The sequence below is a fragment of the Artemia sp. Qi Xiang Cuo genome, chromosome 17, assembly GCF_049724085.1.
Source record: "Artemia sp. Qi Xiang Cuo chromosome 17, ASM4972408v1, whole genome shotgun sequence".
In the NCBI taxonomy this organism is placed as follows: domain Eukaryota; kingdom Metazoa; phylum Arthropoda; class Branchiopoda; order Anostraca; family Artemiidae; genus Artemia; species Artemia sp. Qi Xiang Cuo.
In genome coordinates this window covers 30,944,286-30,958,032 of record NC_142810.1, presented here as the reverse complement: position 1 = coordinate 30,958,032, position 13,747 = coordinate 30,944,286, and the positions used below count along the sequence as shown (strand labels likewise).

The 13,747-nt window shown below is 36.5% G+C and overlaps 1 protein-coding gene across 1 annotated transcript in view; it reads left to right on the top strand.

The window, feature by feature from the left end:
• Positions 1-6,109: 6,109 nt before the first annotated feature.
• The window catches only part of LOC148942100 (Na(+)/citrate cotransporter-like), a 213,176-nt gene continuing 205,538 nt past the window's right edge, over positions 6,110-13,747 (top strand). The window contains exon 1 of the mRNA XM_089103231.1: positions 6,110-6,338. The gene's annotated coding sequence lies outside the window, so the exon portion shown is untranslated. The remainder of the gene's footprint in view (positions 6,339-13,747) is intronic.

Here is a 13,747-nt window from a genome sequence, read left to right as displayed (position 1 = left end):
TTTAACTGGGACAAGTCCAACTCTAGTAAAATACTTTAATATAATGCCGTCTAGCTGCATCTTCCAGATCTTCGGCAATTTTATCCATGACGATTTTATCCTTTTTCATATTTTAATGCTTTCTCCACTTTCGTTACATTTCTCTTGTTTTTATATGATCTATCACTCAGATAATTCTTGTACAAGCCTCTTCTCCTCTCTATTAAACATGCAATTTCCAAATTGCAATTTTCATATTTTTTAAATTATTGAAATTATTTCGGCGTAAGGAAAAGTAATGGTGGGAAACAGTGCAGAACGGGGACCAACACGTCTTCTCAAGTCTACACCGAAGCGCTTAAGCGGGCTTAGAACCGAACAGCAAGAAGTCCCTGGGACCTCCAGTAGGAATGGAGGCTTCGTGCAATCCTGGGTCTATCTTCATCACAACATGGATTTCAGCACTTGGCGATGCTCTTCTGTCAACGTGAGTAAAAATCCATAAGAACCATATATGCCCCCAGGGCATAACTTATAACGCCAGCATCTGGGCCCTGGAGTGGTTGTGTCAACACCGGAGTTTTCGTTATCTAATATTTGATCTTTTTTAAAAAATGCCTATCTCAAAATTTTATCGGATGGGTTTGGGAAAAAAAGGCATGGGGGGAGGGGGTCCTGTTGCCTTTGGATCTCTTTTGACTCTCAAAAGTGAACTAGAGCTTTTAATTTCCAATCAAATGAGCCCTATCTGAAGTTTATACGAGCATTCCCTCCATAAGAACCATATATTTCCCTAGCTTTCCTTAAACAGTTGGCAAAATATCAATGCCCTTCTTCTCATATTTTTAAATTTTACATATCCTTTATTCACCCAACTCTCGGATATGCTTGCCCTCTATGGCACTTTTCATTAAATAAAAATCAAACCATACGGTTGGAATCCGTCCAAAAAAGGGCTTTAAAAATAATCGCACGGGAAGGGAAGTTGCCTTACTCCTACTTCTTACAAAAGTTTAAAATCAAAACCCTAGAAAATAAACAGCATGATCTCTGCCTCCGTTTTGGTGGTAATGCCAGAACCAACATCCGAGCTGAAGACCTTTTTCCGCCTCCCCATAATCCTGAACGGAAGCCTCTCCCAAGAGAGGAAAAAAGTCCCATCCCCATTCTAGAACCTGTAAAGACTAAAACAAAAAGATATTTAGACAGATTTATACCAACCTTCACTCAAATCCTCAAAACCTCCAATACCTCATAACGAATTATACTCTTTTAATACTCTTCTTTTTTTTATGACTTATTATATTATATGCCGTTTTATGACCCTAAACTTTTTACCTTTAATGTATGACCTGATTGATATGACATTACTTTAGCTACTTTAAATTTTTTTTCATTTTTTAATTTTTATTTCTCTATACTTAGTTGGTTTATATTTCTTAACGTTTTGGTGTTCCTGATCCTAATTTCATTGATGTGCTTGTGATCGGTGTTGTTTACTTATTATTTTTTTTGTGACACGAACTTATATTCGGCGATTTATCGCTTGTGAAAAGTTTTAAAAATAAAGCCTTATTCTATTCTATGTACCCCCAGGGCATAACTTACAGCGACTGCCCCCGGGCCCTGGGGATTGTCTCGACATCAGAGTTTTTGTTATCTGACCTTTTTACTATTTTTGACAAAATATCTATCTCAAAATTTGTATCTAATACAAATGGGGAAATGGGCATGGGGGGGGAGGGTAGTTGCTCTCCGATCTCTTTTGACTCTTAAAAAGTGAACAAGAACTTTCACTTTCCTAAAAAATTAGCTCTCTCTGAAGTATATACGAGCATCCGATCCATAAGAATTATATATGCCCCAGGGCATAACTTACAATGCCTGCCCCCGGGTCCTGGGGGGGGGGAGGGGTTGTTGACACAGGAAATTTTGTTATGTGACCCTTGAACTATTTTTAACAAAACGGCTATCTCAAAATTTTTATCTGCTGCATTTGGTGGAAAAAGGGTTTTGGGGGGGGGAGGGAGGCTAGCTACCCTCCGATCACTTTTGATTCTTAAGAAGTCAACTACAACTTTCAATTTCCAATCAAATGAGCCCTCTCTGAAGTTTATACGAGCGTCCCTTCAATAAAAACCATATATGCCCCAAGGGCATAACTTAAAAGACGTGTCCCAGGGCCCTGGGGGCTATGTCGACATTGGATTTTTTCTTACCTGACTTGAATTATTTTTAACAAAATCTCTATCTCAAAATTTTTATTTGATACATTTGAGGAAAGAAGGGCGATAGGAGGGGGGCTAGCTGCCCTCCAATTACTTTTGACTCTTAAAAAGTGAACTAGGACTTTCAATTCCCCATCAAATGAGCCCTCTCTGAAGTTTTATAAGAGCATCCCTTCCATAAAAACCTTATATGCCCTAAAGGCATAGCTTAACATGTCTGACCCCGGGCCCTAGAGGGTTGTGTCGAAATCGCAGTTTTGTTATCTGACCTTTGAACTATTTTTACTCAAAACTTTTATCTGATATGCTTTGGGAAAAAGGGGGTGGGGGCACTAGTTGTCCTCCGATATCTTTTGACTCTGAAAAAGTGAACTAGAACTTTCAATTTTCAATCAAATTAGCCCTCTCTGAGGTTTATACGAGCATCCCATCTATAATAACCATATTTGCCTCTAGGGTATAACTTACAACACCTGCCCTCGGGCCCTGGTGGGTTGAGTCGACCCCTGAGTTTTTGTTACATGATATTTGAACTATTTTTAACAAAATGACTACCTTAAAATTTTTATCGGCTGTATTTGGGGAAAGAACGGTGTTGGGGGGGGGGGGAAGGGGGTTGGGGGGTAGCTTTCCTGTAATCACTTTTGACTCTTAAAAAGTGAACCAGAACTTTCAATTTCGAATCAAATGAGCCCTCACAGAAGTTTATACAAGCATCCCTTCCATAAGAAACTTATATGCCCAAGGGCATAACGTACAACGCCTACCCCCGGGTCCTGGGCGGGAGTTTTGTTATTTGACTTTTGAAGTAATTTTAACAAAATGTCTCGGATCTATTTTGACTCTGAAAAAGTGAACTAGAACTTTTAATTTCGAATCAAACGAGCCCTTTCTGAATTTTATATGAGCATCCCTTCTATGAGAGCCATATTTGCCCCCAGGCCATAACTTAAAACGCCTGCCCCTTGGCCTTAGGTTGTGTCAACCCCGGAGTTTTTGTTATATGATCTTTGAACTATTTTTAACAAAATTGCTACCTCAAAATTTTGTTAAGCCGTCCCTGAAGTTTATACGAGTGTCCCTTCCATAAGAACCATATATGTCCCCAGGGCATAACTTACAACGCCTGCCCTGGGGTGATTGTGTCGACACCGGAGTTTATCTTATCTGATATTTGAACTATTTTTTTTTTAAATGGCTATCTCAAAGCTTTTATCGGATGTGTTTGAGGAAAAGAGGCGTAGGGAGGGAGGGGTTCGTTGCCCTTGGATCTCTTTTGACTCTTAAAAAGTGAACTAGAGCTTTCAATTTCCAATAAAATGAGCCCTTTCTGAAGTTTATACGAGCATCCCTTCCATAAGAACCAAAATATACCCCCAGGGCATAACTTACAACGACTGCCTCAGGGCACTAAGGGGTTGTGCCGACACCAGAGTTTTTGTTATCCGACCTTTTAGCAATTTTTAACAAAACAGCTATTTCAAAATTTTTATTTGATGCACTTGGAGAAAAGGGGTGGGGGAGGGGTGCTACCTGACCTCCGATCACTTTTGAATCTTAAAAAGTGAACTATAAATTTCGATTTCTAATCAAATGAGCCCTCTCTGAAGTTTATACGAGCATCCCTTCCATAAAAACCATACATGCCCCAAGGGCATAACTTGCGATGCCTGTCCCCAGGCCCTAGGGGGTTGTGTCAACCTTGCAGTTTTATTATCTGACCTTTGAACTATTTTTAACAAAATGACTATCTCAAATTTATTATCTGATGTATTTGGGGAAAAAAGGACGTTGGGGGCTAGCTGCCCTTCGATTACTTTTGGTTCTTGAAAAGTGAACTAAAACTTTCAATTTCCAATCAAATGAGCTCTCTCTGAAGTTTATACGAGCATCCCTTCTATAAGAACCTTATATGCTCCCAGGGCATAACTTACAACTCCTGCCCCTGGGCCCTCGGCGGTTGTGTTGACATCGGAGTTTTGTCATCTGACCTTTGAAATATTTTTAACAAAATGCCTATCTAAAAAAAATTATCTGCTGCATTTGGAGAAAAAATGGCGTGGGGGACTAGTTGCCCTCTGATCTCTTTTGACTCTGAAAAAGTGAACTAGAGCTTTTAATTTTTAATCAAATGAGCCCTCTCTGAAGTTTATACAAGCATCCCTTCTATAAGAACCATAATTAATTTGGTTCGACACTCCCCTCAACATTCCCCGAGAGCTTCATCTGAATTACCTTGGCCCTTTTTGTCACATATGTTCAAACAGAACCCCTTTCCCCATTACAAATACTATACATAAACAACAGGTTAATTGAATGACTTACAGACCCTGTCTCAAGGCTGGTGGGGTGGGGGGTCGTCCCCGTTGGCACAGTTATGGGAACTGTCAATTATGCTGAACAGAACACCCATCTCAAAATTTTGATCCGATATCTTTGGGGAAAATTGGGCATAGGGAAGAGGGCTGTTACCCTTCAGTCACTTATGAATCTTAAAAAGGGCACCATAACTTTCAATTTCCAATCGAATGAGCACCTTCCGAAGTTTCTAGGACAACCTTTCTATACACATTGCCTTTGTTAAAAGAAAAAAAAATACATAGTTCCCACTTCGTTCTTTACTTAGACAGCGCTATTGCGCTGCTCAGTGGCGGATCCAGGGGGCGAGGGGCACCCCACCTAACGCCGTCTAAAGTAGTATAATTTATTTAATTAACCCAAGTTTGCGTTAATTAAACTTGCTCCTAATTCAAGTTTGTCGGATCAACCTATTTTGCCCCCCCCCCCTAATACGTCCTGGATCCACCCCTGTCACTGCTTATGATTGTTACTGTTTCACAACAGTTACACATACAAAATAATACGTACATATTAGTTAATTACTTTGAAGAAAATTGTAAGGTATATGTTTCTACATTCCTTGACCATAATTAAAAGTATGAGATGCTATGGAATTTAAAATTGGATAACAGTAAATAAAGGAAAGACGTGTCATAGAAAAAATTGTCACTTTATCGCTGTTTTTATGAAATTGTGTCCTGCAGAGGTCAATGTGGCAGATGGATACAGGTGACAGTTTCCAGTTATGAGCACCTCTGACAACTTACTACACAATAGTAGACCTAATTTAGAAAAAAAATTACAAAGGGCAAAAGACAGACACCATGGTGCGTAAATATTGGATTTAAATCGATCAGGATCTTTTTAAGTGAGTAAACTATCTTCTTTTAATGTTTTATAAATTAAAAATAGAATAAAAACCTGTATTTAAGGAGCTAACATACCGCTCAGGCACGTACACTGTGACGCATAAATTGTAGTTTAGATACTGGTAGTCAGCTTGAAAGTAATCAATTTTTGACGGGGGGAGAGATTGGATTCATTAAAGTAAAAGAAATGAAATGACATCCTTTGCGATGATATCCTTCATCAAATTGCTCTTAGGCTATCAGTGAGATGGAGGCAGAACGGAAATTCGTTACATAAAACCTGTAGCCGGCTCTGATGTAGGTTCAAGGATACGGAAGATAAAAGGGCCGTTCTTTTACTCGTTTTTGTGCTAAGATCTTTGGTCTATATATTGCAGAAAGATGGCGTGCTTCACACTTTTTGCTAAGATCAGTGAGCTGTAAGATCTTAGAACAGAAATGAGTTAAAAGAACGGAAATCTTTGCAGAAAGATGTGAGATTTTAGATGTAAGATCTTTGTGCAAAAGAACGGCCCTAAAGTAAGAGACACAAAACAGTGTACACCTTTTAAAAAAAGTGTGGAGCCCTTCGGTGCAAACTGACCATCAATGTCAACGTTGCTACCTGTTACCCAAATCTCTGCCCTTTTTAAAAACTTGTAATACCTGATCAGGCGCAAACATGGAAGTGAGAAAAAAAAGGCGCTATCCATATAATCTGCATATGTTTATCAACTAGAACTGAAACACTGATAAAACTCACTATACCTGAATGCTTGGATCGTGTTACTGCAGACAAAGACTTCTTCCGAAGAGACAAATAAAAAACTATTCAAATTAAAACATGTATTTTGTTTTCTTCTGTGGAAGTGTTACGAAATTTTAAGCAAATTGCATTTAATAATGAAATTTTGATTCATTGTCTTGGATAAGGTAAAACAAGGTAAGTTTATACTTATCTTTTAAAAATTGCTAGAAATATGGATGGAAGATCAAGCATCAAATTTTGTGTTTGATTTTTCTTCTGGGGGATTCTAAAGAATATTTTTAAACCAGTTTTTACATATAGATTGAATTTTCTTTTGTGTGTCCACTCATAGTATGTATCTTGAAGTATGGCTCTTCCCTACATGGATTTAGAAACGACTAGGGTCATCTGAGAAGTTGATTAATCAGTTTGATTAGCTTGTAATAAACGAAGCTTTAAAATATAAAGACTTATAAGAGAACATCATAAAGTCAGAGAGACAAGGGAAGCTAAAGTCCCCCATCCCCTACCTGCTCACATCCCAAAATTCTAAGGCTTTATGAACTGTAAGAAAATATCCGTTAAAAACAAGTCCAGCATAGGGAAGTTATGGTTACAGATTGTCCAAATGTGAAATTGATAAATGGTATGAAACATGCTGAAAAGTTTGAGATCAATGGACAATGGAGAGGTTCAAGAACTTCAAAAATTACTCCAATAAAGCCTAGATTACACTGAATAAAATAGCCTTGTTTTGTTATTGAGGGGACCAAAACCGTCATGAGTAAAATGGAGTTATAGCAAAGGTAAAGTTCTTTCAATAGCCTTATATTTTCAAAAAATTAAACGTTTTAAATGATGATTAATTTATGGAAGCAAAAACATGATATCACGTCGAATGCTATTATGTCAACAAGATCTGTAAGGTTTGCAATGTTAATGAGATTTGTTATGACATATCAATGATAAATATTCCCGGTATGAGGCAAAGGTTTAAATAAAAGCTTTAACCAGAAAATTTTCAATTGCTTTCAAATATTGCAATCATACGCCGGTTTGTTTTAAGTTTGGTCTTCTTTAAGGGGGGGGGGGTGAATAAGGCAAAATTTTTGATCTGATCCACCATTGAACTTCCATGATAACTTAAAAGAAACTTGATTGCATCATAAAACCTTTCGCCGACAAGTAATTAGATATAACATACTTGTGACAACCTAACAGGTTGCGCCAAAGCTGAACGAACTGTTAATCCCGACGGCGGTGTTTCTGCGTCATCATAACTTAGTTAAAAAAAAGCTGCTCACAGTGTTCGCCACTTCGTTGGTCCCAAAGTGAGGAAAACCAAAAAAATTTTAACTTGGAAAAACATAGGGCGTAATACATATCTCGATTTATTTCAAATATAAATTAAAAAACTGAGTTTATCATAGAGTTTATGAAAAATAAAGAGCGAATTTACAACTAAAAACAAAGATGAATTACCGTATATGAAACATCGAACCTAGAACGAACAAAGACTAAATTTACATTGCCTATGAAACATAAAGTATTAGAGTGAACTCTGGCTGACTTTTTTACCATCAACTAAACATTGTAGTTGTCAATTCAACAAAGTTTTGAAATAATTTAAAATTTTGGCATTTATCGTTGATTTAGGAATGGTAATATTATTCTCATCAAAACTTTGAGGTCGCCATTTGTTCTGCGTAGTTGAAAATTCGAACAACTATGCCTCTGGGGATGACATGACCTTCCACGGCCCTTGGGCACAGCTCTCCATAAAAAGCTAAGGGTTTAAGGTGAAGCTCAGGGAAAATTGAGGGGATAGTTTAAAAATTTTAAAACACACTATGTCGATGCAGGTTTATCCCATGTCCATCCCAGGAACGCTTAGGGTATTAAGTTGAAACTTTCAAGACATTTTGATGGGGATGTTCAACTTACCAAAAAGCACAATCTGTATACTACTACTATTGCTACTACTACTACTACGGCTAATGCTGCAATTATGGGAAGAATATTAAAGTGAAATTCTTAGGGAATGTTGAACTAAAGCAAAACACACTATGTGCCTGCAGGTCGTTGAATGGGTGCATCACCAACATCTTAGGAACAAAATATTGAAGGGGTTGTTGAACTAAATCGAAACACATTAAGTACATGAAGATTGTTGAAACGGCGTATCAGCAAAATCTCAGAAATGGCTTAGAGCATTAAGTCGACACCCTCAGGAGATGCTGAGGAGGACCTCGGAATAAAAAAAAAGGAACTATACGCATGCTGGTACTACTAGTAGTACTACTGCTGCTTGTACTACTATAAATAAGGCAAGGGTATTAGGGTGAAATTTTCAGGGAATGTTGAGGGTATGTTGAACTAAATCAAAACACTATATGCATGCAGTATCTAAAAAGAACATACCAGAAATATCCCAGAGTATTAAGCTGCAACTTTCAGGGTATATTGATGAGGATGTTCAACTATTAAAAAGACAACATGTGCATACTGTTACAACTGCTGCTACTACTATTGCTACTATTACACATATTAATGAGAATAAGGTTACAAAGGGGACACTTCGGGGAATGTTAAGGGGGATGTCGAACTAAATTAAAACTCATGATGTGCATACAGGTGGTCAAAAGGGAGTTTCGGAAATATCTCAGGAGAGGCTTAGGTTATAAATTTGAAACTTTCAGGGCATTATAAAGGGGATGTTGAAGTAACCAAAAGGCACCATGTTGAAACTGCTACTGCCATTACTACTATTACTACTACTATTGTTACTACTATCACTGCAACAAAAATAACTGCTACTACTACTGAGGCTAAGGGTATTAAGGTAAAACTTTCAGGGAATGTTGAGTAGGATATTTAATTAAATCTAAGCACACTATATGCACGGTTATCAAAAGGACATATGAGTAATATCTCGGGAACAGCTTAGAGAAATAAGTTGAAACTTCCAAGGCATATCGAGGGGAATGTTGGACTAACCAAAAGGCACTATATACATAATACTATTACTAGTACTATTACTACTACTGCTACTGCTACTACTAAAGCTATGGTCATAAGAGTGAATCTTTCAGACTTTTTTTGAGGGGCATGTTGATCTGTACCAAAACACACTATGCACATACGGTTTGTCAAAAAGGCGTTACAACAATATTTCAGGGACGAACTAAGTAGCACGAATAGTAGCTACTGCTTGTGTAGCTACAACTACCGCTACTGCTTCTACTACTACCACTATTTCTACTATTACTGTAACTACTACTATGCTACTACTCAAGGGCTGTTACAGATTACAGAATAAATGTTTGGGGGACACAGATACCAGAATGGAAGATTCAGAATTAAGTTTTTTTCATTTAGTTTTCAACTAAATGAAAAGTCGCTTGGTGCATGCAGGTTGCAAAAAGGCGTATCAGTGTTATTTCAGAAAAGACTGAGGGTATGAAGTTGAAACTTCCAGGTCTACTACTATTACTACTACTGCTACTATTATTACTATTGAACTAAATCAAAAGAATTTGAGCTTATCCAGGCTGTCAAAATGGCACAAATGCAACATCTCGGGAATGGAATAGGGTATTAAGGAAACACTTTCAGGGAACTTATTTTTCGATATAAAACTAAATCAAAAAGTATTGTGCGCATGAAGGTTGTCAAAAGTTCACAATTACAACATCTCAGGACTGCATAGGGTATTCCATTTTATCTTTCAGGGAAAATTCAGAGGGATGTAAAAGTAAATCAAAAAGCACTATGTTTATCCAGATTCTCAAAAGAGCTTAAGCCTAATATCCAGGAAACCACTAAAGACGGCAAGTTGGTACTTTCAGAGCATGTTGTTGGGGACGTTGAACTACATCAAAAAGAATGATGCGCATGTCACGTTGACATAAAGGCGTATTTGCGGTATCTTAGGATCGGCTAAGGGTATTAAGTTGAAACTTTTAAGGTATGTGGAATGGGATGTATAACTAAATACAGTTTTTAAAAGGACGTATCTGTAACTTCTCTAGAATGGCTTAGGGCAATATTTCAAGGAATTTTCATTTGAACGTGAACTAAATCAAAGCACACTATATGTCTGCAAATGGTCAAAAAAGTGTATCAAGAATATTTTAGGAATTACTGACGGCATTAAATTGAAACTTTCCTGGTTACTACAACTACAATTACTACTTCTACTACTACTGCTAATACTACTACTACACTGCTACTACTGCTACTGCTACAACTACTGCTTATGTTACTTTTACTACTATTGTTGATGTGACTACTTATGACTGCAGCTGCGGCATTATTCATGACTTCGACTTTTAGTGACTGCTACTGTGGCTACTTGTGACTTTGACTCATTGCAATTCTGACTACTTGCGGCTGAGACTCAAACTACTTGTAACTACGACAACTTGTTACAGCAACTACAACTCCTTTAATTTACAACTGCGAATACTTGTGTCTGCTACTGCTATTACTACTGCAGCTGTGACTGCTACTGCTACTGCTATTACTATTACTATCACTACTACTATTACTACTACTACTAGTACTACTACTTCTTCTACTACTGCTACTATAATAACTGCTAGTACCACTACTACTACTACTACTACTATTACTTCTACTACTTCTAGTACTACTACTACTACTTTTACTATTGCTACTACTACTACTGTTACTACTACTACTAGTAATACTACTACTACTACTACTACTATTATTACTACTACTACTACTACTACTACTACTAGTACTACTACTACAACTACTATTGCTACTACTACTACTGCTGCTAGTACTACTAGGAATACTAATACTGCTACTACTACTACTAAACTAAATCAAAAGAGTTTAGGTGCATCCAGCTTGTCAAAATGACGCAGATGCAATATCTCAGAAACGGAGTTGGAATTCATTTAAAAAATTCAGGGACAGTTTAAGAAGATGTGCTACTAAATCAAAAGACACTATTGACTCCGTTTTTTCAAAAAGGCGTCTTTGCAATATCTCAGGAAAAACTAAGGGTATCAAGTCGGAACGTTCAGGGTATGTTGTTGGGGACGTAGAACTAAATCAAAAGACACAAAGAACATCCAATTTTGCCGAAAGAATGTACCTGCGAAATATCAGGAGTAGCCAAGGGTATTAAGTCAAAACTTTTAAGGTGTGTTGAGTAGGAAGTTGAACTAAGTCAAAAGACACTATGTACATCCAAGGTTGTCAAAAGGGTGGAAAGGTTAAGGTAATTAATTTGAAGATTTCAGGGCATGTTGAGGGGTACTTTTGGTTAATATTTTTCTATGCTCAAAGTTGTAATACGATGGGGGCTAGAATTCCTTCAGCTGTAAATAATCACAACCGTCATACAAAATTTTAGCCAATTTGTTTGAATATTATTTCCCGTGTTTATCCATCCAAATCATTAGTAGTAACCATGTACTCAGTCCTAGGGGATATTGAATAATGCGGGCAAACACGTTATATTTTGGAACTAAATATTCAGGGACGCGATTTAATAAAGCAGCCAGACAGGTTTTTGAGTCAACACCCATTTCTGGATCATAAGATTCTATATAGAAGTTAAAAAAACAGATTTACCTGCCAGACAGATTTCTGAGGTTAACAGCCAATCATGTAATAGATTCATAGTTAGATTTAGTAATTGTATACATTATTAGACATATCTAAAAGTTATATCATTTGCATAAAGCTAACTCAATTTGTGAAAAGGTATTCCATTTGCGTAACTCTGCTCTGAATGATCTTAATTGGAGATTGAATGATAGGGATGAAACAGAGCTCGATAATATTCTTATTTTTAATTGGATAGTATAAAAGTGGTTAAAACCGCGTACCAGTTAAGGTAGGTCGGAGGGGGTGGTAGCTCTTACGCAATTAAATATAAATTTGGAATAACATCATTGGTATCAATCTATGGAAACAGTTAACGATGACAAGAAGATTTTGTGACTTCACTTAGCTTTACTTCTTTGCCGTGTTCTGTATAATACACAAATACCAATCGAGCAGTGTTACCAATATAAAATATGCTTTAGCATTGGAGTATGCTAAAATTTGAAACTAATAGAGTCGTATGTGCCAAGATGACCTTGTGACTTGACCTAGCTTTACTTCTCGGGTGTGTTCTGTATAATAAAAAGTACCATTTGAGCAGTATTGGCAATATAAATATGCTTTAGCATTGGAGTGTACTAAAAAGTTGAAACTAATAGAGTCATAGGGGCCAAGAAAACATCACGTGACTTGACTTAGCCCTCACTTTTTGGCTGTGGTCGCTATAATAGACAAGTACATGATGTGGTATGTGGGTGAAATAAAATATGCTTTACCAATGGAATATGCTAAAAAGTTGCAACTAATAGAGCCTTACACGTCAAGAAAAGATCACGTGACTTGACTTAGCTCTCACTTATTGGCTGTGGTCGCTATAATAGACAAGTACATAATGTGGGACGTGGGCGATATAAAATTATTCTTATATATATAGAATATTATATAAAATATTAAATATCAACATCCAGAGACATGCAAAAAGTTAGGTTAATTTAGGGTAAATTAACTTAACTTTTTTCATATCTCTCTCACTATAACTGTGTGTCTGAGTGGTTGTGCTGCCATCTATAACCAGACTAACCTAAATTCAATGCAACGATGCATAAAGTCAAAATTAATAAAACTTAGATTTTATTAATATTATCTGATGTATCCGATAAAGACGTTGATATCGAATTTATTCACTCTGATACTCAGATTTTGCCAATTGTAACCGATGTATCTGACAAAAGATATTGATTTTAAAAAATGTATTCCCTCTGACACGTAGATTTTGTCAATGTTATCCTATGTATCCCAGAAAAGGATGTTGATATAGAATTTAATCACTCTGATACTTAGATTTTGATAATATTATTCGACGTATCCAGCAATGGTAGTTGATAAAGAATTTATTCACTCTGACACTTAGATTTTACCAATGTTATCCTATGTATCCGACAAAGGATGTTGATATAGAATTTGATCACTCTGAAACTTCGATTTTGATAATTTTATCTGACGTTTCTATCAAAGGATGTTGACAGAGAACTTGTTCACTCTGATACTTTGGTTTTGTCAATTTTATCCGACGTATCCGAAAAATGATGTTGATAAAGAATTTATTCATTCTAATACGTAGATTTTTTTTAATGTTATCCGACGTATCTGACAAATAATGTCGATAAAAAATATTAATAAAGAATTTATTCACTCTGATACTTAGATTTCTCAGTTTTATCAAGCATATCTGACAAATCCCGATGATAATGAATTTATTCGCTCTGATACTTAGATTTTGTGAATGTTATCCGATGTATCCATCAAAAGAAGTTGATAAAGAATGTATTCACTCTGATACTTAGATTTTGTCAATGTTATCCGATGTTTCCAACAAAAGAATTTGATAAGGAATTTATTCACTCTGATACTTAGATTTTGACAATGTTATCAGACATATCTGATAAAAGATGCCGATAAAGAATTTATTCAATTTGATACTTCGATTTTGTCAATTTTATTCGGATAACCGATGT